This window comes from Dicentrarchus labrax, unplaced genomic scaffold (assembly GCF_905237075.1).
Source record: "Dicentrarchus labrax unplaced genomic scaffold, dlabrax2021, whole genome shotgun sequence".
NCBI classification, from domain to species: Eukaryota; Metazoa; Chordata; class Actinopteri; family Moronidae; genus Dicentrarchus; species Dicentrarchus labrax.
In genome coordinates, this window is record NW_026136718.1 from 3,784,678 (window position 1) to 3,810,354 (window position 25,677).

At 39.8% G+C, this 25,677-nt stretch overlaps 1 protein-coding gene across 2 annotated transcripts in view; it reads right to left on the reverse strand.

Annotated features, from left to right (window-relative positions):
* Nucleotides 1-7,951, reverse strand: part of exoc2 (exocyst complex component 2) — a 49,460-nt gene extending 41,509 nt beyond the window's left edge. For both annotated transcript variants that reach the window (XM_051377876.1, XM_051377875.1), the window contains exon 1: nucleotides 7,863-7,951. The gene's annotated coding sequence lies outside the window, so the exon portion shown is untranslated. The remainder of the gene's footprint in view (nucleotides 1-7,862) is intronic.
* Nucleotides 7,952-25,677: the final 17,726 nt, after the last annotated feature.

Sequence of the window (25,677 nt, forward strand, 5' to 3'; positions counted from 1 at the left end):
GAAGGATCTGCGGAGAGGTCTGGGCAGTGTGTGTATATGTGTGTGTGTGTGTGTGTGTGTGTGTGTGTGTGTGTGTGTGTGTGTGTGTGTGTGTGTGGTCTGGGTGTGTGGTCTCTGGCGCGGGCCTGGGGAGAGCCTGCTGACGGCTGGGATGAGAAAAGAGCCGCTGTGTTTACTTTACTCTGGGGGCTGTGCATGGACACGGGAACACTGCCCAGACCCCTCTCTATAACACCAGCGCGCGCACACACACACACACACACACACACACACACACACACACGCACACCAAGTCACGCAGAAACTAAAGGGGACTCGTACACAAGTCTCATGTCACACACCATCACAAATACCCTGTAAACGAGGTAATAGAAACTATAACTTTATACAGACTAAATGAATGAATTTTTCCTAAAAGTAGCGTGAAGAGGAAAACAAAAGGAGAGGTTTCTAAAGCTCCGACTGGAAACTCATGAGGTAGGCTCCATTTTTCCACAAGAGGTATAAAGGTATGAACCTCTAGGGGGCATCAGAGGATCCCCATAAGATTATATACACCCCACTTTCTTCCAACATGTGTCAAGCCATGTCGTACTGCGAAGGCTAAATTTAATCAATGACAACACACAACCAGATTTAGCCCCTTTTTCTCTCACTCGATTCTCTTCCAACCATGATGCCGTTAGCCCCCAGCCCCCAGCCCCCACCCCCCTCTCTCTCTCTCTCTCTGGTAATAGAGCTAAAAAGGCAGGTTTGTTTTCCTTGGAGGCTGACTAACAAACAGCAGGGTTGGCTCTAATCTGTGTGGTAGCTGTGGAAGTCTGAGGCTTGGGATCTTCTTGCAGCGCTGCTAATAAGCGGCAACCCTCGTCTTGGCTTTGTGCTGCAGTGCGCGGACACAAAGGAAAGACTTTTCATTAAAGCTCTAAACAAATCTTCCCGTCACATGAAACCATTTAATTTCCAACCCTAAAAAAAAATGCTGTGCTCAATGGTCTGGGCTAGATGGCAGCAATGGATTTCTTTGTCATAAAAAAGGAAAGACTGAGATCAGTCCCACTGTACTTGCTGGTGACTTGATAGTGTCATGCAGACAGATTTTCAGATTAGGACATGTGGTTGATTTTCCCCTGCTACTGGAGTTAAAACAAGGTAGCTGCACACATCGGAAAGGACTACTATATAAGAAAGCCACTTCAAAATCACAATATATATTATGAAATGAATGGAGCTTGTGATATTGATGCTTTGCGCTTCGAGTACAGGCTCTCGTGCATCAAATGAAATGTTCCCTGTTCACTGGTATACTGTATGCCCCATCACACGCGTTTGTTTTAAGCTCACTTTGATTAAGTGGCCTGCAGGGAAGAGCATTTACGGTAAACAGACAACTACATTTTCAATATAGAAATATATCATTTTTAATTGGTTGTGATGAATAGTATTGCTCAATTGTTGCTGCAACTAAATAATACTGCAATAAATTACTAAACAGCGAATAAAGATTTACTTATATGATTGAAATCAGTATCAACATATTAAAAAATGTTTCTAATAATAAAATAAAAAGGACAATTAACATATAAAATAATATAATTTATGTTGATTCCCATTAAGTGTCTTTCACTGTTGTCCAGTACAGACAAAAGTCACAGCGACTCATTTTGCAAGTATTTTAATTATAATATGCTCAGAATTTCACAAAAACAATCTTATCAACACGATATGATTCCACTAAAAGTCGATGGACAATAACATCAAATTATCTAGAATTTAAACTAATAGGGGATTAATTACTTCATACACAGTATAATCATATTTGTTAAAGTTATTCATAAAGGCAAACATGCCCAACCTTTGCTGCGTCGACAATATGAGGATTTCTTAATTATAAATTGAGTATTTTTGGTACTTTAGAAATTTTAATGGATATTTTTCAACATTTTGTACAATAAACAAATAATTTATACAAATTAGAATTAATCAGAAATGATCATATTTGTGAGCTGCAGATCTAGAATGATCACCCAACTTAATGTACGACTCCAGCAACGTAATTACAGTGCCTCTGGTTCAAATCAGGGGGCTTTGTTGCATGTTACCCCCCCTCATTCTCCACTGTGTCCTATCAAATAAAGAGAACGTACACCAAAGACAAACATCTGGTCTGTATGACAAGAATCTTAATAGTCTTCCAAATAATGCAACAAAAATCAAGTGTCAGGGGTTAAAACCTCCACTCAGATCTCACACACACACACACACACACACACACACACACACACACACACACACACACACACACACACACACACACACACACACACACACACACACACACACAAACTCCTCCAAACTCTGACCTTTGGTTTAGCTTTTTATTTCAACAAGTTGGAAACATGACAAACTCTCTGCGGCATCACAGACGTGAGAATCTATCTACCCGCCCCACACGCTGCTGCCACATGAATGAGACGCTCATACCTTAGATCATCTGCTGCTCTGAGCTCAAAGGTGACTTGCATATGGCAGTGATTGGCAAGTGTGTGTGTGTGTGTGTGTGTGTGTGTGTGTGTGTGTGTGTGTGTGTGTGTGTGTGTGTGTGTAAGAGAGAGTGTAATGGGTTTAGGGGGCACAAAGGGACCCATTTAGACAGTTCATCACCCTCACCCCCTCCGTCTTCCATCAGAGCAGCTAAGTCACTATGCCGGCGGCTCAGAACCCCCCCCAACACACACACACTAACACCATTTCACTCCGTGCTCCCCAACATTACACAAACACCAGATTCCATCAAAGACCCCCCCCCAACCTCCTCTGAATGGACAGAGCGGGCCAAACATCACCCAGCCTGAGATGAGTGGTCTGATCACACAGGCTGGGGCGAAGCTTTTAACAATCCTCCACAGTGTTCGCTCACACCCAGGCCACCACCGCACGCCTCTAAAGATGTGGAGAGGGCAATGTAGCCGATAGCCAGAAATTGACCATAATATGTCTCAGCCGTATCATATTCCACATAAATGCATCATAAATAACGTGAACTGTGCAGGTTCTGTTTGAAAACAGATGCTGCGACCACTGTCCAGTCACCGAGTTCTTCCACAGTGAGTCAGCTTCTCCAGCCTTCATGGAGAGTCTTCCGTGACAGAGAAAAGAGGACACAATGATCAGATGTGAAGCCTCTGGGCTCACTATCCGACCATCATGATGTCTGCCCACAGGCTTTGTTATCTTTATGGCTGTCCTGTTTGTTTGTTTGTCAGTCTCAAGTGCTTTTTCAGAGTAAGGCCTAACGAAGTGAAGTCCCCAATTTCCCATATAAAAATCCCGGAACAATAAACAGAAATGTGAAGTATAGGCTTGCGAATGCAGCAAGATGTTTTCAGAGGATTAAGAGACTGGAGACAGGCGGCTTTGCCCAATGACATGGCGAAATGGAGAGATTTGAACCTTCATGAGCCTGGGCTGTAACACTGCTGCCCCAGCTGCTTTACATAAAAACCACCAGCGTGAGAACCATCCTCGTCACATACTATCACGATTTATACAAACATTATTGCTTACGATCCAAATCAACCCTTTTATTCAAGGTTGCAAACTAATTAATAATATTACACTTACGAATCTGCTGATTGCTTTTTCTATTAATTGACTGTTTATAAAGGATGCAGCTAATCTGCCAATTATTGTCTCAATTAATCATGAATTGTTTGTTCAGTAAATGGTCAGAAAATATTGACAAATGTTAAAAAAAAGGCAATTTCCCAGAGCCCAGGTTGAAGTCTTCAAACTTGCTTGTTTTGTCTGGCCAACAGTACAGAACCCCCCAAATGTTGAATTTACTATCACAGAAGACTAAAAACACATTTTCTTACATTTGTCAGCTGAAACCAGTGACTGTTTGGCACTGCATGGTTAACAGACTATCAGAACTGCTGCAGAGTATTTTTCTGACAACTGAGTCGAATTATTTTAAAAAATAGGTGCTCGTTTTGTCCGACCAAGTCAGTCAACCAACAGTACAAAACCTGAAAGGTATTCAGTTTACAGTGTGAAACAAGAAAAACAGCAACTTACATTTTTGATAACTACAAGGCATAATCAATCATCCAAGTTGTTGATTATTGTTTTGGGAATTGACTAATTAAGTAATCAACTAGGGCTGAAATAAACAATATTTTACTTGACTCGAATAATCATTTTGTCTATAAAAATCAGTGTCAGGAAAGAGTTAAAAATGCATGTAGCATATCTTAAAATTGTTTTTTTGTCCGACTAAATATTCAGTTTATTATCACATAACACAGCAAAAAGCAGCAAGTCATTCAATCAATAAGCTGAAATCAAGAAAAGCTGAGGAATGAATTCAAATTGTGACACTCTGTAATCTCTATATCTCTGATGAGGATCTGCACTACATAAGCTGACTCCATTAGTATTGAGCTTGGCTCTTCGAGCTGTGCTGTGACCTGTTTTCCCAGCCCAAAGCTCCTCCGTCTGACGGTCCAGGTCTGACTGGGTCACAGAAACCATACTGTGAAAATCAGTGGCCCAGCAAGCCTGTCAGCAGGGAGGAGGCTACCAGGTGGGGCAGACTGCAGAGAGCAGACAGGGGTGAGAGAGAAGTGCTGCTTCACAAACAAGGCTCGGCCTGACCCCCGTCGCTCGACTCACCCCCGAAGTCTACAGAGCAGCGGCACTGAGGAAAAGCCTAAAAAAAAAACACAACCCACCACATTCCACCAAAACAAACAAGCAGGGCCACCCAAATTTTTCAATTAGAGCTCCAAGAGGGGGGGCAGGAAATGGATCAGTGTAGCCTTGCCCCCGCCACCCCCCAGCCGAGCAGTGCTGACTTTGGGGAAGAGAAGGAGATACACAGAGCTCTGTAGGCTCTCGCTGAAAGGCTGAGGACTTGCCGGCGTAGATGTCGACACAAATGATGGAGGAGCTCAATGACAACGTATTCCTGCTACGTGGCGCCTGCCTGCAATCGACCTGTCAATCAATTACTCCTGTAGGCTCTCTCATATAATCAATCAGTTGAACAAACACACACGGTAAGGTATGGTTTCCCCCAGAAAAAGCCTATTTAAAGGAAGTGTGTTAGAATAATAGTTGACAAAAGTACACAAGAGGAGGGATTATAGCGGCTTCGACTGTGTTCTGTTTGAAAACACTACACTTAATGAGGCTGAGCCGAGAGAAGAGTCTATATCAGAACAGGGACGACTTAAGGTTCTCCAAGTAAGTAATATCTTAACCTTAAGACCTACTAGAAAACAGCTGTATGTGCAACCTCAGCTTGAATTGTGTTTACTTGATTTCAGAATAACATACCAGTAGGCTGCAACTAACAGCTGTAAAACAAAAGAGCTCATGTTGTAACTGCTTACTCCAACAAACAAAAAAAAACAAAAAAAAGCACTTTTAGGACCAAACATCAAACTTAAATCTGATCAGTTCCATGTCAGGCCCAGGTGTGTCAACCCACGTACAGTATCTACTCACAATTTTCACCAATAAATGACGGAGAATGCTGCAAGCAACTGAATGTCGCCACAATATGTTCACTTTAATGACAGACAGCCCGTTATCTGGCTTTTTGAGCCGGCAGCAGAAGTTAGTTTTGAGCTGTGTACTGTAACTCTCATGCACCCTGCTGTAAACGTTTGCCTACATTTCCTCAGTCGCCATCGTCTTTTCTAAATGTTAACATGTTTCTCCCATCCTAAACGACAGCAAATCCAATTGAACATGGACACTGGCTAGTGCTGAATATACATTATGTTAGATAATGGTATTTTACATGACCCTTTCTTTGTTTTGATACCTGCATTATTTATTAACCAAAGGCCACGCTGCTCTCTAAATATAATAATAATAATAATAATATAAAAAAACCCATATTGGTCGACCACTAGTTCTCCTGTAACCGATCAAATAGTTTCAACTGTCAAAGGCAAAAGCAGTCTTTACATAATGCAACCCCCTCCCCCCTTTAGTTCCAAGGTTTTAAAGATACGGTGGAAGGAAAAAGTTCAAATCTATTTATTTGAAGCAACTTAATAAATTCCAGTCTGCTAAATGTTAAGATTTGTTGCATTTCTGTAATTTACAACAAACTAAATATCTTTGGGTTTTAGACTGTTGGGTGAATAAAACAAGCAATCGAAATACATCTCCTTGAGTTGCACATTTTTAACACATTTTATACACAATATATTAAATATAACAATATATTTTATAGGCACATTTTAAAATAAAGAGAAGCAGCAACTAACATAAAAACTCCTGGAAGCGTTGCAGATGCAGCAATTAACTGACACTCACTCATGAGAGATAAACACACTGTGTAGTGTAGTGCAGGGGGCAAGGAGAGGACATCATCCCCTCTTTAACATAGCTTATAAATTAGCAGACGGAGAGAATGTTACACTAAAAAAAAAAGTAATGATTCCTAAAGAGCAGCGCTGATAGCCAGTTTTGCAAAACATGCCAACAAATTGCTGCCAATGATGAACAAAAAAAAAAAAAAACTTGGTTCAGATGATTATCTGTCTTTGTCTGACACAGTCGTGGCAGTGAGACAAAAGTTGACCACTGTTTACTTGCAATCAAGTTGCTTAATGGAACATTGATTGGAGCATAATATAAAACAATAATTTGTTATCTACAATCAATGGATATTATGGACAACTTGTGTTTTTTAAAAAAACCTAATTAAAAGAGTATTCTACAGCGTGTTTATCCATCAAAGTGTTTTCCAATCAGTGGAAGGCTGAGTCATTCGAGGTCATGTGGTGTGATCATCTCTTTCTTTTTTTTTTTTGCTCATTCCCATCTGTATACATAACAGAAATGTTTCTCAAGCATAAGCAAGGTGTTAAATCCAATACGTTTTTTTTTTTTTTTTACAGAGCCCTTCATAGGCAATCATTGTTGCTGTGTTAAATCCAGTTAATCTATTTATATTGGAAGTGACTGCACGGTGTTTATAGAAGTCGGGAGAAACTTCATACCACCTGACAATGAGTAACTACAGCAGGTTCTCTCATGCATGCAATGCTCCTCTCACAGACTAGTGCTGCTTCATGTTATCACAATCAAACCATCGTAATTGCTTCACTCGATCACACCAAGAGAGAGATGTATCCAGCGCTGTATGTTGGAGGGGTGGAGGAGAGAGAGGTTTCTGATTTAGGTTTGGTCTTCTTTTCCATTACAAAAAAAATGACAACAAGTTACAAAATATGACCCTGACTCTGTGAATAAACTAACTACACAACTCACAAGACGAGCAAAAGACAGATCAGAACACAGATAAACAGCGATGGAGAGGGATACGTCTATGGTATATGCAGTTATAACCACGGTTAGACGAGACAATAAAGAGCACTTGATGAGCCACAAACGAGCCGAAATCACCAGAAGTACACAGATAACAAAACATCTTCAAAAACATGTTCTCCTCCACAAACAACGCGCCAACGCTTCTAAAATTGACAGATATTTAAATGGAGTTTGGTTCAGCTGCGCATTAAACCCATCTGTCGGCTGTTTCCATCCCTGAATATCGTTAGTAACGTTACAGAAACACGGTGCAACACAGCAAACAACCCGTCAGTGGGTTTTTAGAGAAAGGTACACCAGCTCTGTTGACACATCTTTGACATCAAACATTAGCTTCGGCTAAGCTAAGCTGTTGGTAACGCCGGAAAGGGTTAGCAGAGGCTGTCATTTGTGTTCTTCGGGATGTTACAAACCGCGCACATTTATCAACCTGTCCTACCGCAGTCATGTCTGACTCCGCTGTAATCGTTTAGGAGAAAGATATCTTAGAGAAAATGATAACTTACAGTTTACAACGGCTGGACTGCGGCGCCCCGCTTCCTGTATCCTGTGACTGCTTCCGGTTTTCCGTTCTCGGCCACAGCCTTCAAAATAAAATGAAAAGAAATTGCGATAAAACTTAACTAATTAATGAGATAGATAAAGTCCTTCATATACTTGTTAATATTCTAATTTATCGCCTTGCTAGTTCATTTAGACACACCCTTCAGAAAAAAATATATACGTTGATAATTTTTTTCATATTATATGTCTTATTTTGACTCTAATTAATTTCTATGACCTCAAATACAATTCTAAAAGTAGAATAAATAGTAATATACAGAAACCTAAATGTGCTTCCTTTTTTTGCCCAGCAGTGGTGGAAAGTACATTTACTCAATACGTTATAGTTTACTCAATAATATGACAGCAACATATACATTTTTGTATGACTTTATACTTCTACTCCACTACATTTCAATGGTAAATATTGTACTTTTTTCATTGTCTGACAGTTTTTACAACAACAGAAAGTGTGGTAACCTGTGATCATTTTATAAAATATGATTTTGCACTGTTATAGAGTAAACTACCCAGCAGTGTAGAAAGCAGTTACAATGAGCTCTACCTCAAACAGCAACATTAAAATGCTGCTTATATATTAATGCATCAATAATAATCATCATCTAACAGTATAGGCTAATATATATTATAATAGGGCACACAGAAAGGGGTCATTCTGCATAATTGTGAAATTATGTTTGAGTTGAGTGTTTTTACATTGTGGATCTGGATCTTCTATCTTACTGTGACATAATACAAACTACCTAAACAGACAGATTCACGATCTGGCCGAGCTTCTCCAATTTTTAAAAAACTTGCGTTTCATATCACACCAACCTGTTTGTTCTGCTCCTCTGTCTTAAAGGTCCTTTTTAAGAATTAATGTGAGATATTATGTGCTGGAACAACACCTAAAGAGCAGTTTGATGTATGAGCTGACAAGTGAAAGTAAGATTAAATGCGGCAAAAACCGCATTATCAGTCTCTGAAGTGTTGGGTGTCCTTTGTGTGAGAATTCTGAGGGCTACTGGGAGCTTTGCTTCTTTCCTCGTCTCTCTTTTCACGGTGCATCACTGAGGTATTTCCACTTGTTCTGGGAAAGGCGCAGCATCATTAGAAATGCAACAGAGACCACCCAGGCACACACAGAACACTGATACCATTACATTTATCTCACCAAATTGTGCAGGGCAGAAAGAATTTCTGTGATAAGGCAAGGCCCAATCTCCGGGGAAACCATATTGTCCAATTAGACTGGGTAATCTGATAATTGAGGGATCAAACTGTGACTTGGGAGTTTGCACAGATGCTGATGCAACACAGGGGCTGTTTGTCTATATAAACATCAACTCACAGCAATGACGCTGGAGGATCTTGATCTTGGTCTCAGTGGTATAGCCTTTGCCACTGAATGAGAACATTAGTGGCATATCACACATACCAACTGGTGAATCTACAAATGAATGGGTCATTTGGCACAGTATATGTGTCAAATATTCTCTGAAAAATGTTTAATGTTTAGTTCAAGGAATAGTTTGACCTTTTGGGAAATACAATTATTTGCTTTCTTTCCAAGATGAGACAATTGATACCACTCTTGTACAGTATTTGTTCCGCCCAATGATTCCCTGTTTGCAGTCTCTATGCTCAGCTAAGCTAACTGGCTGCTTCATATTTAACGGGCAGATATGAGAGTGGTATCAATCTTCTCATCTAAAAGTCTAAATCAGCGTATACTACACGATGTCAGCCTTTTCCTCCAAACAACTCTACCCACTGTTGACAGTATTCTCATTTAGCAAGGAACACGTCATAGCTTGTTGTGTTTTTAAATAGCACAGGCTTTCTGAGCAGGTGTCCCAGGTGTGCTCCCTGAGGGACACTGCTAGTGCCTTGATCCTTGCTGTGACCCCCCAACCCTCTGTAATCCACATCCCGTAATGGCACATGCTGCGCTGGCACCATTGCTCATCCCTGAACCCTATTGTTCATTGTTTGTCTTCTCCAGTTTTTTCCCATGGGCCCCTGGCCAGTGAGAGGAAAAGGTCACTGTAAATATTGCACTGAAATCCTCCCTCCCTCCCATAGAGCTCCTGAAGATGGAACAGGCGACCAGTGGGTGAGCACTTCCTTCCTGCGCAGGGCATTTCAACTGTAAGACATCAAACAAGTATGAATCCCTCAATGTCAAAGATCGCTGCAGTGAGATCATATGCTCAGTGTTGACATTACAATAACCTGGGCAGGTCTCAGCTCTTTGTGAAGCACATCAGATAGAGATAACATAATATCTACATATGTAGCTCCATGTGCCGTCAAAAAGCTGCAATTTATCAAGAAAACTGGATAATAGAAGTGAAACACATGTTAAGCACACCTGTCCCATAGCTGCTTTTTAGTCAGTCTAAATGAGCACTAATGAGCAGGCATGACTCCAACCCGTTTGTATTTCGTATCTCATACACAAAATATGGATTCCAAGGGAAATTGAGCGAGCAACCCCTGACCCATGTGTGGCTAATCACTAGCCTGTAGCACTGCTGTTAATATAAGACGGGGAGATCTTAAATAAACCCCTGATATTTGGGTTTGTTTTGCTTCTGAGTGGCGCTCCATCTCCCGCCGCTCCCCTTTCCCGGAGGAGTCCAGTTCCCTGGGCTCACATTTTGGGATCCGGAAATCCAGGCCTGTGCCAGGCTTAGCTTGGAAAAGCATCCAGATGAACACAATGGAGGAGGGGGAGTTAAGGCGAACAGAGAGCCTTTCAGTCTGAGTGCTGACACATTGCTTGACACAGTGGCTGGATAGCAGACCAGTAAATTGATGGAGAGATAAAGAGGGAGTACAGGAACGATTTTGTAACAAGGTGGCAAAAAAATAATCTGATAGATCTCTCTTAGTTCAACAAAAAGAAACACTTGCCTGTTGTGATATCTTGCCATGCAGATGCTTTAACATAACAATTATGTCCACTATCTTAGCTCAGAGAGTCAACATGCTAATATTTGCTAATTAGCACTGAAGACAACATTCCTAACAGCTGAGACTGATGACAATGTCGTTAGTTTTGCAGGTATTATATATATATAGTGATGTAAATGGGAGAATGTCTGTATCAAATGTCATGGCAATCCAGACAGTAAGGTCAAGACCTTTCACATAAGACCACAACCCAGCAATAAACCTCGTGGTGGCGCTAAAGGAAATGTCCAGGAATCACCAAAGTCAACATTCAGCAGCAACAATAGCTCTTCCCGGAAACCGCGTCCTTGTTACTGTTAACAGTTTTCACAGGAACCATTTGATAGTTCCAATGAAAACTATTTAGAGCAAGATCTTTGGACCAGGACCATAGCAAGTGCAGACAAAGACACATGTTGGGAGTTTGGGAGGCTTTAACAACCTGAGCAGAAGTTTACATAAACTGTACACATGAAACATTGGATGAAGTTGTGCGTTTCTACAGCAGGGACCAGGGTCTAAATGAAGTTCTGGGGACATTATTTTAACCCCCAAAAGGCTAGACCCCACAAAGTACTGCGGTCTTTGAAGCCAATTTTACATAGTGGCCAAACCATGTAACTACAACTTTCGGGTCATCATATGATGCACACTGACCCCAAAATACTATTCCCCATAGATTTACATAGTGAAAGAAGTGGTTGTAAAATGGTAGATAACATACAAAAGTCTGGTAGAGCAACACGATTAAGGAATTTTAGTACCATTCAAGTTAGTGGAGGACTAAACCGGGATAACCCAACTCAGCCGTCGGAAGTCTCTGTGCATTAATATGCTCATAAAATGCTCATTTCCCACATGCATTCATCCAGGTCATTTCTTTACAGCAGGAAGAGGCATTTTTGGCTTCATACATCATTGAACAACATTCAAGAACGGAGCCATGCTTCCGACGCTGTCCCTGATCAGGGGTTAACACTTAGGCACTGAATATGACCTCAGTCGGTCTAAAATCTTTGTTGTGGACTAAACCCACACTGACAGGGACATTGTTTCTGAAAAGACACTTCTTCAATGTTTTGAGCACCATGAACAAAATTCCATTCACCAAATTAAACCAAAACTAAATAACGACAAAAATGACAAAATATGTGTTTGTTTTGTGTGTAAATTGAGTCGGCTGACCCTTTAAGTATTAACATACGAGGAAGATTGGAGAATTCCCACAGTTAGGTGTAAGAATCCGAGGAAAAAGAGTGGGTGTGAGAGGATATAAAGGGGCATTTTCCCAAATATGTTCGGGCTTTTACCACCCAGGTTAACATAACATGTTCCTTGCCTTCTCATAACACCACCCGTTCACCCCCCCAGGCTAGACAACAGGCTACTGTGTCTCAGGAGGCACAGACAGGATCGGGCCGGAGAGCTGTAGAGAAACACTCTCTGGGAAAAGTCTGGAGAGTAAAATGAAAAATCCACAAGGGTGCTGAAGACGTCAAGTGGAGCCAGAAGGTCGTTGTGTAACAGCGCCTCATATTTTACTGTTACATCCCTCCCTGAATGGGTAACACGACGTTGAGAGGAAACAGCTTTCATGCACAGAGGCCAGCTGAAGCCATCGATGCATGCTGCGGTGTGTGTTCTGTCTCTGATGAGATGTGACAGGTCGGAGTGTGTTCATAACTGTTTGTGTTTATAAACAGGTGGACTTGGTTACAGCTGGGGGTTGTTTGTGCGCCGGATGGGCCCGTGCCAATCGCAATCAGGAGGAGAGCATAATAAAATCATACACATACCCGGCTGATGTTATACGCAATGTTTTCTGCCGTCATTGGTCAGATGTTTGGATTTTTTTATTGGTTTAATGCTGCCATATTTTCATTAGTGAGATTATATCAATTTTGTGAGACATTCCCACTGTACATCACTTAATTTGATTTAACCATAAAATGAAAGGAGGAGTGACTTTTCAATTTCATACCAACCAGTTGACGTCCTGTTTGATTTAGGCACCTGATTGTGTTTTTATTGTATTTGTTAAATGCTTTTATTCTCTTTTATTGTGCATTTCTCGTTAACATCAACTGCAAAGAAAACAAGTATATTTCCCAGATGAGAAAATACAAAATTTAAGTGTAAATTACATGCTGACAGAGGGAGAAATACGACAACTTTAATTAAATACTGTAAAGCACTAAGACTTGATAAGGAACTTAAAGTAAAACATACAGTAAAGTACAGTTTGAAAAAAAAGGGAGACCTATTAAAAAATTAGGGGATTAAAGGAGACATCAGGGATTAAAAATACCACGACACAAACTGAAAATAACATTATATCTTATTTTCCACTGTGTGAAAGGAAGAGAGGATCTTAACTTGAATGAGCCCCTCTAATGCTACACATGGATTTTCTATCCCATGGATCAGCCTGTAAGGATTTAACACACTCAGGAGGAACTCAATTGGCCTCAGTGAACATTAACTGGACTTAATGTGCAGCATATTGGCTCAAAAATTATTTAATAACATGTCTTCATTTCCTTTGTTAAATCAATGACAGTGAGGATTCAGGCCTTGGTGGGCAGCCTCACTGTGTCCTCAGGATTTTCCTTCTTTTTGAGCAGTCCAAATATTTCCAGAAAAAACAACAACATTGTGGCTACAGCCCAGAAGGGGGCGCCCCAGAATGTGATTTCTGAACTCCTCTGTGGTCTTGTTTGCGGAGGAGGAGAGCTACAGATGTACAGTGGATGAGAGGGGAATGTACAAACACGTAAAGGTTTGTTCAAAAGTTTAAAGATGATGGGAAAACGTGAGCGAGAGACTGGTGATTGCAGCCCTATCCCTGTATTTACAATTGGGGGGGGGACAAATAATATGAACACCTTACAATATAATGCAAACCAGTAAAAACAGCACAACAACAAAAAAATAACTAAAATCACCTTTTAGTGGGTATCGTTTCAAATGTTTGTCTCTGTTTGGCATGATACCAAAACACTCCTTCTTAAAATACCTTTCACTGACAAATATAACATTAGTAATAGTATATATAAATATGAAAGCTTGTTTGTTTCTAACAGATCTTTGCTAAATAATAATGAGGACATTTTTTATTTAAATCAGGAACTATCTGATGAAAAAGTATACAAGACTGTAAATGTGACCAGAAAAGACATTGCCAGGATTTCTCAGTATTTAGACACATTTTGGTGGGTGCCAAAAGCACTGAGCCTCAATATATATCCCATACAATAATAATAATAACAAAGAATTAAATTTATGAAGCATTTTTCAAGTGAGGAGTACAAAGTTCCTACCTTATATTTTAATGTGCTATAGGAAGAGTAGTATAGAAGGAAAACAAATAGAAAACAAAAATTCAGACACAAATGAAAGGAATAGAGAGAGAGAGAGAGAGAGAGAGAGAGAGAGAGGGGGGAGAGAGAGAAAGAGATCTTAAAAAACAAGGTGAAAAGGTCAAACAATTATACAAAGTCAACAACAGCCACACCTCCCTGACAGAGTCTAAAAGACTGAAGACAAAGAGATGCGACTCATTGTAGGAGTGCTGTGCTTGTTGTTTTTGTCCATTATTAATGAATACCTCTGTGATGTAATGTAAAAGATATATAATAGGGGATAGTCAGTGAACCAGGCAGTATGCAAATATGTAGGCACTTTGATGTCAGAAGCCATGCACACTGAGAGTGATTATAAAGAGCTGAATATCTGCACAGTACCTCTGCACAAGACGTCAAACTAAAACAACAGAAAACAATACAAAAGCAGCGAAAGTCATTACACTGCAGGTGTGATCAACCAATCACGTGCCTTTAAATCAGCCAAAAAATACATTCAGATTTATTTTGGGAACATAAATACATACAGTTAAGAGTGTGTGTATATGCGTACACAAATACTGTATGTGTATACATTACTGTGTGTGCGTGGGTGGGGAGCTGAAGCAGAGAGGCTGTTTGTAGTGAAAACACGGAGAAAGAAGACACAGCGGAAGCTAAACACAGACTGCTCTTTGAAGTACAGAGCAGTGTAATGCTATTGTGAACAGGTTATTTAACCAGCGCAAACACAAGTTACATGTTGGCCTAGGACATATCTGACCGGCACATCTGATAATATGATATATATGCTATGGTAGTGTATAAATATTGCAGATTAAAGGTAATATGTCGTAGTTAATGTGGAGGCCATAAATTGCACTATTAATGGGCTGGAGGTGGTGAGAGATTTCCCGTGTTAAGTGGACGAGGTAGTGTGGCATACAGGAAGGGAAGTAGCATGTGTGTAGTTCAGTGGGAGGTAGTGGAGGGGATGTAAGGAGAACTATAGGATTGTGTATGTGGGAGAGGTGCGGAGCGCGCAGCGGTGCAAATTGAGGTCAGTTTCAGCCGAGTAGCCTTTTAGCTTTGATCCCTCAGCTGAACTGGATGAAAGACATCCTGCTTCCCTCGCCAAGGAGGGAGGAAGGGGAGGCGAGCAGGGGGAGGACCTCAGTTTTCTACCTGACAAATATGGCTTGATGCAGCACAAACTGTTTCCTCTATTACACAGATAATCTCTTATTTTCATCTGTCTCGCCTCTCCTCTGCCAAACTCTGGTCGCGACCTCGCCCACGCCTTTCTGTAAATCATCCCCCCTTTTTCCTGCTAATATAAATCCTGATGGGCTTTATCAATGCTCTGTCTCTCTATCTGTTCTTCCCTGACTCCCTCCCTTCTGTTGTTCTCCCGTACAGTGCATTCAAAATCTGAACTTTGATCCTCCCACGACCTGTCAGACAGCGGACCGAAGCCTGGAGCAATCCGCCGTTTGCGTGTGTGTATGGCCTTCTGCTGCAAAAGCATCCGAGTTCATGTCAATCACTGTGCGTGTGATCAAAAAAATTATTAATTAATGGGATTATGGTGCTTTGTGTTGCTAATGTGTCTTATGTGAACATAGTGGTGGGAAAAAAGATGGATGCTGCAGCTCACAGTCAGGCAGTGTGACTATTGGGTTTGTGAATAATCTGGTTGATTCATGAAGAATTTCAGTTTATTACAAATTGAGTCTCATGTCTGTGGTTTCGGATAGCACTGTAGTCACCAGAGACAACTGACATGTGGGAACACAGGGACATCACTACAGCAAGGACCAACAGGGCAAGCAGTCAGATATGTTGTAAAGAAGTTTAGTCAAACTTATTTTGGGAAAAAAATGAACAAAAACTGCAGTTTTTATCTACAGAGGGAGCAGGTTTTCTTCCATGGAGGCCGCCGTGTTGAACCGCCATCCAACAAACCAAACCCTGATGATGGATTATGACAATAACTGTCTCTGTGATTTATGGAGTTTCCTGATGGCCAATACTTGCTGCTGTAGCTGAATTAGCTGTGCAGCTAGTGGTCCAATTAGCTGAGCGTGGCTCGCTCCCTCTCTCACGCGTGAACAATACAAACATAACAGGGACCCACTCACAAAAACATTTAAACATTGTTGTCAGTAGTGCTATTAGTGACCGGGTACCTTTTAACATGGTGAATAAAATGTTATCATAATGAAAATGAATCGAGATGGTGACCAAAGTTATGAAAATAAGAACTGAGTTGTAATAAACTTTCCAGCTCTCACCTTATCACATTCATTTTGCATTCTGTCTTTGTCTTCCCCTTTCTGCTCCGAGCTGGAACACTTCAAAGTGGGTCTTCACATTGGAAAGAACAGGCACACGTGGATGGAACATAAATGACAGGATGGAACTATAAGTTCAAATACAATACAGCTCAGGAACAAAGAGGATTAATAGAGGGCCACTTTCCTGTGTTTGACCATAAATGTCCTGTATGTTCTTCATTTATTTATTCTTGTCAGAGCAGAGTTTGTAAATGTGGAAACAAGGAAAACAGTCATCTGGAAAGAGAGTTTGGACAGTTGAAGTTAATTAATCACAAATGGAATAAAAAGGAGATGTACAGTAACATTTTAGGATGGGAAGTGTGCGTGCCAGCGTGGAGGTCTATTAAAGAAGTGGGAGGATGCAAATGACGTCTGTGAAATAAAATGGAGCTACAAACAAATCTTGACAGATAATCTGCCCTGATGTGACATTATGAGAATAACTGAGCTGATCCAGCACCCATTCAGCCTGAATAGTTTCACACAGCATCCTCAGTAACAGTAACTTTGAGAAGAGGCTGTACTCCTTAGATAGCTTTGTAAATACTATAACAGATGTTAGATTACCTGGTTCCACAACAATACACATGTGCAAAGTAATGGTGACTCATGGAAACACGCACACAAGGAATGTAATTTTGAAATAGTCTCCATAACAATGCATGTTTGCATAAACAATCCAGGTATGACGAACAAAAGCAAATAAGAGTTATAGTTCTGAACTGTTTACCAGGTTGCTAATTTAGAGCCCAATCTTGATTGATGAACAGGTTGACATCTCACACCCAAATGCTAATTTGCCCTGAGGAGAAACAACTGGCACTGACCCTCTTTTTATTCAGCCATCTTGTTTATTGAATCGGGGATGCAATCACCTCCTGTATTGCATAATGAGACAAGTCCCAACAGCTGGGAATCTCTCTGGCTCTCTAAACTAATCTTCCCTGACAACTTCTCCGCAGCCAGGAAAACACCTTATTCAATGAAGTGAGAAACAGGTTCCTCTATAATGGATTAGTGCTAAGCTAAGTATGAAATTAACAGCAAATCGGTTGTTATTCACAGGTGTTTGTGATGTTGTGCATACAAGTTGCCAGTTATCCTTTGGTATAAGGAGTATTAAGATCTTTTATTCAAGTGAACATCAACACAAACATACTCCATTACAAGTCACGCATTCAACATTTTATTCATGAGTGCAGAAATGTTTTCAATACAATGTACTAACAAATCAAAAGTACCCATTATGCAGTAATGCCCTTTCAAAGAGTTATTCTATATGTCTTCACATGTGTTGTAGCTGGTGGACAAGAACATTTGAACCACTATGCAGGATGCATCATTTATTTATTATTTGGGCACTTAGATTTATACATGCTTTGTACATAAAGTCTTAATCCATAAAGTAACACTGACCATGTTTTTGTCTCTCTTTCATTTTCACTACACAATTATCATAGCCATAAAAAAATCATGATAACAATATTATCACAATATCTATATAAGATTTAAAAAGGAAAAAAAAAGCTATCCAATCAGTCAAATGTATCCTTCATTTTATTGTGTGTCTCCCTTTTGGCAAATGACTTACACTCAACTGTAACACTGGCAACCTGCCACCTACTATGATAGAGGGGAACCACAAAGCAGGAACGAAAAGAAATGGAAATGATTTAAGAGGCGCTTGATTATTTACACAATATTATCATGTGTATTATAAACACAATGTCAATATTTCATTTTTAAATAATCACGATTATTGTCAATATAATAGCATAAATGATAGCTTCAGAGTGGTGCATGCTGGCTCCCACTGCCACAATCATGACTTACTGGAACACTTCAATTGAACAGAGCCATAATTAATGTTAGTGTATTATTGTTCTTTGGTTGCATTAAAAAAAAAGGCCTACTCTTGCCCATTATGAACCACAACATAGCCTGAAACCCTCTCGCTGTGGCAGGTCACCTGGTCGTTTTGTGTAAGCGCCATACTACCACAGATGACCCGCAGCCTTGGTCCAAGCTTTTGAAGTCTTTGCCTGAGCATCTCAAGCAAGCCAAATCAGTGTTTTCTTATAAAGAATCTTCTTAAAATCAAAAAATGTTGAGAAAAAACTGAGGATTTTCTCTGTTTTATCTCATTATGTTTTTACTATTTGTCTTTGTTTAAACTTGATGTTGATGATCATTATAATAGCTGTCAAATAAGTGCAGTGGAGTAAAAAGTACAATGAAAAATATGTATAAAGTACCACAAAACAGTAACACTAGCAATACTATGGTAGCGGTCTCTTGTCCTTTGATGACCCACAATGTTAACAGAGCCCTGGACTCATATTGTGTCTGTAGGATGGGACAGGAAAAGGTGGGAAACTCCAAAATCAATCTCACACTCCATATTTAATTACCTCCAGCACCCACACAACCCATCCCCAACCCCCCTTGGTGTGCAGCAGGAAATGGAATATGAGTCATTTGCATCAGTTAATACATTTCACAAGCGTAACAATCATTGTAGTATCATTGTAGATTAACGATTTCCTCAACGCACATCCATCATGGGTCTAGAGCCAGTAGACAGGTCTCCCGCTCTACACACACACACACACACACACACACACACACTGACATGCAGACTCAAAACATAATTACACACACAAACATTCACACATGATCAAATAAGCTTTGTTAGCATATACACGCTGGTAGTGAGAATTCCTTAGATTTGTGTAGGTGTAACTGTGAGGTTTACATAAACACAAACGTACACACACAGTGTTGTGATCTTTCAACCTCCAAGGGTTGCCCATTGCGTGTGACTGCTGTGCAGCAGGCAAGTGCACAGGGAGGTTTCTTGGATGTTTAACATGTCATCCAACCTGTTTCAGCTCATAATGAGGTGACAGTTGGATTGTTATCAGGGAGTCAAACAAAGACAGGATTGAGACAGGTTGACACCTCAGTGGGCTGCTCATTGACCTGGGATCAGCACCGGCTTTAGGCGCAAAATCATCAAAGAGCAACATCAAACCTAAACTGTCTGCAAAATACCCAGAGTACAACACAGTTTCATTGTTAAGATAGAGCCATAAAACCAAAACAGCCATAAGATACAGTAAATATCCAAATGTGGTTGGTGGGCATGTACCAATATGCCCATTTTATCATATGATAACCTTACCACCAAAATAACAAGATAACTTAAATCAGTATTAAATAGTTTAATGACAAGGAAACGTGACTCTGTGTTCTGTGACCATTCTTTTAAAAACATTTTCAACAGACTCATTCATATTCACTTTTATCTAATCTTAACACCTGATATCACAGGGTTCTTCACATGCAATGTCGTTTGTGATGTGATTTCCTTGTTTTGTTTGTTTGTACATGGGCGTGTAAGTGCGGTAATGTTCATTTATCTGGCAGTATCATCTGGAGTTTGAATCTTTTGCTCCAACTGTCTTTGGGTTTGTCGTTGAATGGGAACAACCAAAAATGGGACTGTATTGTATTATTTGAATTCAGTCGTACCTCCTTCAACTATTTCCCCCAGGGGATTTACCTGCTGATGGTTGAAACATAGTAAATATTCACTGTGTTGTTTGTGTACCAGTTGCCATTACTCATGGCTAAGGATTTTTCCCTTTGTCTTCTGAAAAATGCCTTAAGTTTCCACCAATTGCCTTAAAGAGCTTGAGCATAATCTGTGAAACAAAGCAAACACAGATACTGCCAACAACCGTATAGCTCAAATTCTTCCTTTGCTGTGTAAATCAGCTCAAGCCTCCATAAAATAAAATCACTAGAGAATCATCCATTAAACAATACATTCATGTTTCTGGGCATCTCAAAAAACTCCAACTTGAATTTGTATTATTACAATTTGAGCCATTAGGTCTTCACAAAATTCTGAGATAACGCAAGAATCCATCTCGCTTCCATCTATGCACTTGTGTCCAATCCACAGCGATTTACACCAATCGGCGTCCTCTGAGGAAGCACTGGCAGCTACGGCATTAGCTGCGTGTGAGAGTTTGACTACGTTGCATGGTTCGTTGATTGATTGGTTGAAGTTCGCCTGTGATAGAAGGTGATGGACGGATGGTTCATCCATTCACCTGCCCCAAAAGGTTCTGTGTAACAAACCATCTGGCGCAGTAAGGTTAATTAGGTCTAAGAAACATTAGATCAGGTTTCTGGATCAGTGAGTCATTTTTGTGTTGTTCATCTGTGCAGAGAGCCAGCAGAAGGACACTAATGCTGATGCTTTGGGCCAAATGGGCGTATGTGTCCGATGAGCCACTTTCACTGGAACGACTAAGGAATCTTAGAAAACTGTTTCAAGTTCTCTAAATGCAAGCTCTGAGTTTCTCTATATTGTCCCCATGAGGACTTTATCACCTGACAGATTGAAATGTTGCAGAAATTAGAATAGGAGCATAAAGCAATGAGCAAATTACACTTTCTGCCTTTAGTGCATACGATGGGCATTACATTGTAATAACAAAGATTGAAGTAAAGTATAGACGATATTTAAGGCCAGTACTCAAGGCCTCCTTCAGTAATGTAAATCTCCTGGCGTTCCTCAGCAGCGGCAGCAGTGTGGCTGCAGTTAGCGTTTCACCAGAGAGGCTGTGTGGTCCTCCAGTCTCCTGCTATTAGTTTGTTTACAGAAGTTAAAGCTGTGAGCTGCTGAGTGCCCGGGGCCAGCATTCCAATACAGTGGCTCATACAAGCATGCACAGGCACACTCTGCAATGCTGTTGTCTCTCAATACAATGTATGCAAAGCCGCAGCACCGAGCAGCACCGCCCAAACTCCCATTACAAGCTATTCTTTTTCGGTTTCTCTTCTGAAAGAATCCATCCCTTTACTTCGTGCCAGTTCCTCTTTAGCAGTTTTTTCTTGGTATTTATCCATATTTCAGAAGTCCTTTGTTCCTCACTTTGAATATAATCCACACAATCATCTCTCCACGCAGACACATAACGGCCTCGCAATAGGCATGGATGAAAGGTGGTGGTATGGTCTGTGTGGTCGACAGGTGATACCTGTCAGTTAAACATGTATTTGAATGTACATGTGAGATGTCTCGCGCTGATAATACACGCCTGACATTTGCAGTGGGCTTGTGTGCATTATATACAAATCATCCACTTACTGTGACCAACTGTCACGTAAAAGTTCACCTGGCAATAGAAAATCTGGCGGAGTTAATAAAACAGTTGATTGATGAGATGACACGTGTGTAATTAGTTATGGGCCTGACAGCTACTTAAAACTGTGTCAGTCTGGGGGGAACAGACAAATATGCAGACAGAATTACTAAATGAGATAAAACCCTTATTTGAAGAGTCTGTCTATCCATCTATATAGCACGCACTCTTATGTACCTGCATGTCAAGTCAAAAAGGAAGGAATGTAAATAGCTTTTAAATGCGCAACCATAGGAACAAAGCAATAATAACACTACTGCAGTAATTAGTCAGGGTCAAAGGTTATTTAAAGGTATTGAAAAGATTGTATCAACTGCCTCTAGAATAAAATGGCTATCATTTCACATACTGATAAGAATGCCATTTTCATCTCTCAGTCTTTGTCTGAAGATTTTAGTAGGTACACTTTTGAGCTACTTATCAGTACAGGTGTTACACGTGTTGACTGGGAGCCTCGATTTTGAATGGTTACACACCTGAGTTGGTAATGGACTTGCTTTATCTCATTTAAACAGTTCTGATTGTTGATAGGCAGGCATGTTCACACCTAGAAACAAGAAACAACATTGATCCAGAGCTTATCTGCCATTGTTCTCTTAAACTATAGTCACATATAAACTATTTCTGCATTGTGTTGTAAAAGGTTGGTGGAAACTTAAGTAATCTCAAACCAAATCCTTACCAAAATGCATATACAGTTTCAGTATCAGACTCTTGTGCAATATAACTCCTTGTAGAACTTCATACTTTCAGTTCTTCATGACAGCAAAACCAAAAAGGGATCTTTGGAAGTCGTCCTATACCTGAGAGCCGTTGGCCACATTGCATCTATATTTTACTCTCCATTCGACAGCCATAAAGCTGTCATCTAATTTGGGTTAATGTGAATGCTTAGTCATTCACACAAAGCAGAAAATTGGACAGTATACAGACACACCCTGCGCTAATGGCCCCAAACGCCGTTGGCCACAGGTATTGCCGAATTCTCCACTGCTTGGCGAAGTCCCAGGTCCTTCAACATGGAGGATGACCTCAGTGGATGACCTCAGTTTACAGTCAGAGCACTTCCGTAGTCTGCAGTCACGCTATCCAGAAACATGTTGAAAAAACTCCTTCAGTGCCACCACTGTAGTTGCAAATGGCTTTTAATTCTTTTAAACTTTTAAAAAACAAAATTCCAATAGAAATAATTTCCAGTAACAATGATTTTAAAGACGCAGTAATGATCACATGTTGACAGATAAAGGAATTATTATTAAGATTGTAATGACATTATTACTGTAATAATGGATGTAACATTGTAACATTAACATTATGTCAAAAAAGTATATTTAGAGATTACTAAGCATACTTTTCATGAAATTAGAATTAGTAAACTAGAGTTGTAAAAGTTGTGTATTAAACACTGTACTTTGTGTATTCAAAGATACATTTGAACATACACACAATCTATTCAAAGAGAGCTTTTGTTACAATATTGTATATAACAATCTAATATACATTTATATATACATTTACAAGAGTTATGCAGTATGTTTTAGATGTTTCTAGTTAACTTGATGGGTGCAAATTTGTTGGTGGGTTGTGTGTATCTTAGTTATTTGCCTTTTAAGCTTCTCCCTCTTCTTTTGACAAGATGTTTAAATAATCATCTTCATTTAAAAAGCACTGTGCTATGTACTAGTGACCTTTCCAGTGTTCCACACCTCGCCCAAAGCACACTGGAATAATTTCTGCCAAAAGACAAGGCTTTTTAACTCCTATTCACACCCAGATAAACACTGAACTCGACATATACAGTAATTATTCTGTGTGATTGGCACTGATATAACTCAATAAAGAATATGAATTATGAGTTTGTCCACAATGGTCATGTAAAATCAATAAAAAGATTTGAAAAGAAGAATTATGAGTATTACAAATGAAGGCTGGTGGTGGGGAATGCTGACGGGGAATAGGCACCAGAACCGGGGATGGGTGAGCGGGCATGGAACTGGGCTCAGCAGTCTATACAGACATAATAGCAGAGGCGAAAAGACTGTTGTTGTTGACAGAGGAAGCTATGACGAGAAAAAGACAAGAGAAGCTATATCTTGTACTGTCTGTTAATCGTTGGCAAGAGCTTCATGAAATAAAAGCAATAAACGGCAAGCAGGTCTTCTTGTTGTTGGGTTAGTAATATTAGATGACATGCTATGTCTTCTTGTTGTATTTGCTTTATGTTTAGCAAATTGTCGACTCACTTTGATCATAAGTAATGTATAATGCATGATATGGCACCAATGGAGAGATAAATGGAATTTGTGAAGTTTCCCACTCTGCATACAGAATTTACATAACTGTTCATTGTGTCTGGATCAACATGGGTTGCTTATCAGATAGAGACAATTGAATATAGCTACACTTAACTATTTAGTTGGAGATAACCTACACAAAAAGGTACAGCCAGTAGATGGCAAAACAGTTTCTTTTGATGGTTAATAACTTGTATTTATATGGTAAAATATGGATTAAAACAAAAAATTAACAGCACTAATAACTTTGTACCATAATAGAAAAGGTTCTACCATATTTATTACAGTGAAGCTCTGGCGACCACAGCTGCCGGATTTTTTTTCCAATATTGAATAAAATCCTCGGTCCAAGAGGGTAACATCCTTAAACTATCATTTTAAAGGGATTTGTTTGGAGTTAAAAAAGAAATCTGTAATTTTTGTCACAGATTTGCCCTTATTATTCTGTCCCTCCTGAAATGAGCAAGAGCAGCAGATACTGGAACAGCAGAACAACTTGCAGATCTTAACTGTGTGATGCTGGGAAACCAGTTTGATACATTACTGGAACCGGACTGATTTAGACTCACTTGATCCAAAACAGCAACAGTTTTAGAGTTGGAGTTTGGGAAGTTATTATTGGTGTATAAATCAATACATTATGCACATTTACGTCACAGTTTGTGCTGTTAATATCCAGAATGTAAATGTAGATCTTTATGACTGACACCTAAACCACACAGTATAATGATGTGTGGTACAAACCGGATAAACATGATACTGAAAAACCACTCTGATGACGCCTTACTGATTCCCCTGGGAGTCCATTTGAGTTGGGTGATGCTCATTTATGTAAGTCAACATGTTAGTGATACGGCAATATGGATGACATGGTCCCATCTCAAATGTGTTGTTTTTTTATGTAATGGGGATAATTTATATAACCGTGTACACAATATGACACGTAACAGACACCTCAGAAGTCACTCAGAAGCTGGATTGTGTAACTGTCATGTATCCAGGGGATGTCTTTGTTTGTAATGTCTCCTGAGAGTGTCTCTGTCTGTGTATTGTGTAACTGCCACATGTCCCGAGGCCTCGGCCTGTGAAATAACCATTTCTATTTTTATCACTTTCTCCACAAACCCAACAGGCATCATGTAACATAGAAAGAAAATGTTATATGCTTGGGTCTTTATCCTGGAGTGTATCTGGATTCAGAGCATTTCAATAAAATAAATCAGTCAAAAATCAGTCAATTATTTTTTCATTATTTTGTGTCTATTTACATAAATGTGGTCACACTAACAGAAATGTTTCAAAAAGTGAAATCATAAGTGCATTTTGGGCATTAAAATACAAAAATGAAAAAATAAAATAACATTTTCACCCCTGAGCTGAATTGTTAGGGTATAAACTAACCGTTCATATGTCAAGTGTTTGCAGTTAATTTTGTGGAATAAATTAACTAGACCCTTGTTACCTTCTCAATTAAAAATGTTAAGAATGCTAGCAATAAATATTATTTTACTTCCTGAAGGCACTTACATATTAAAAATATGTACCAATATCAGATTAACAACCAGAGAGTCCTGCACGAAATCAGGATGGTCGTGTGAGGGCAAATTGATGAGGAGCCAACTAT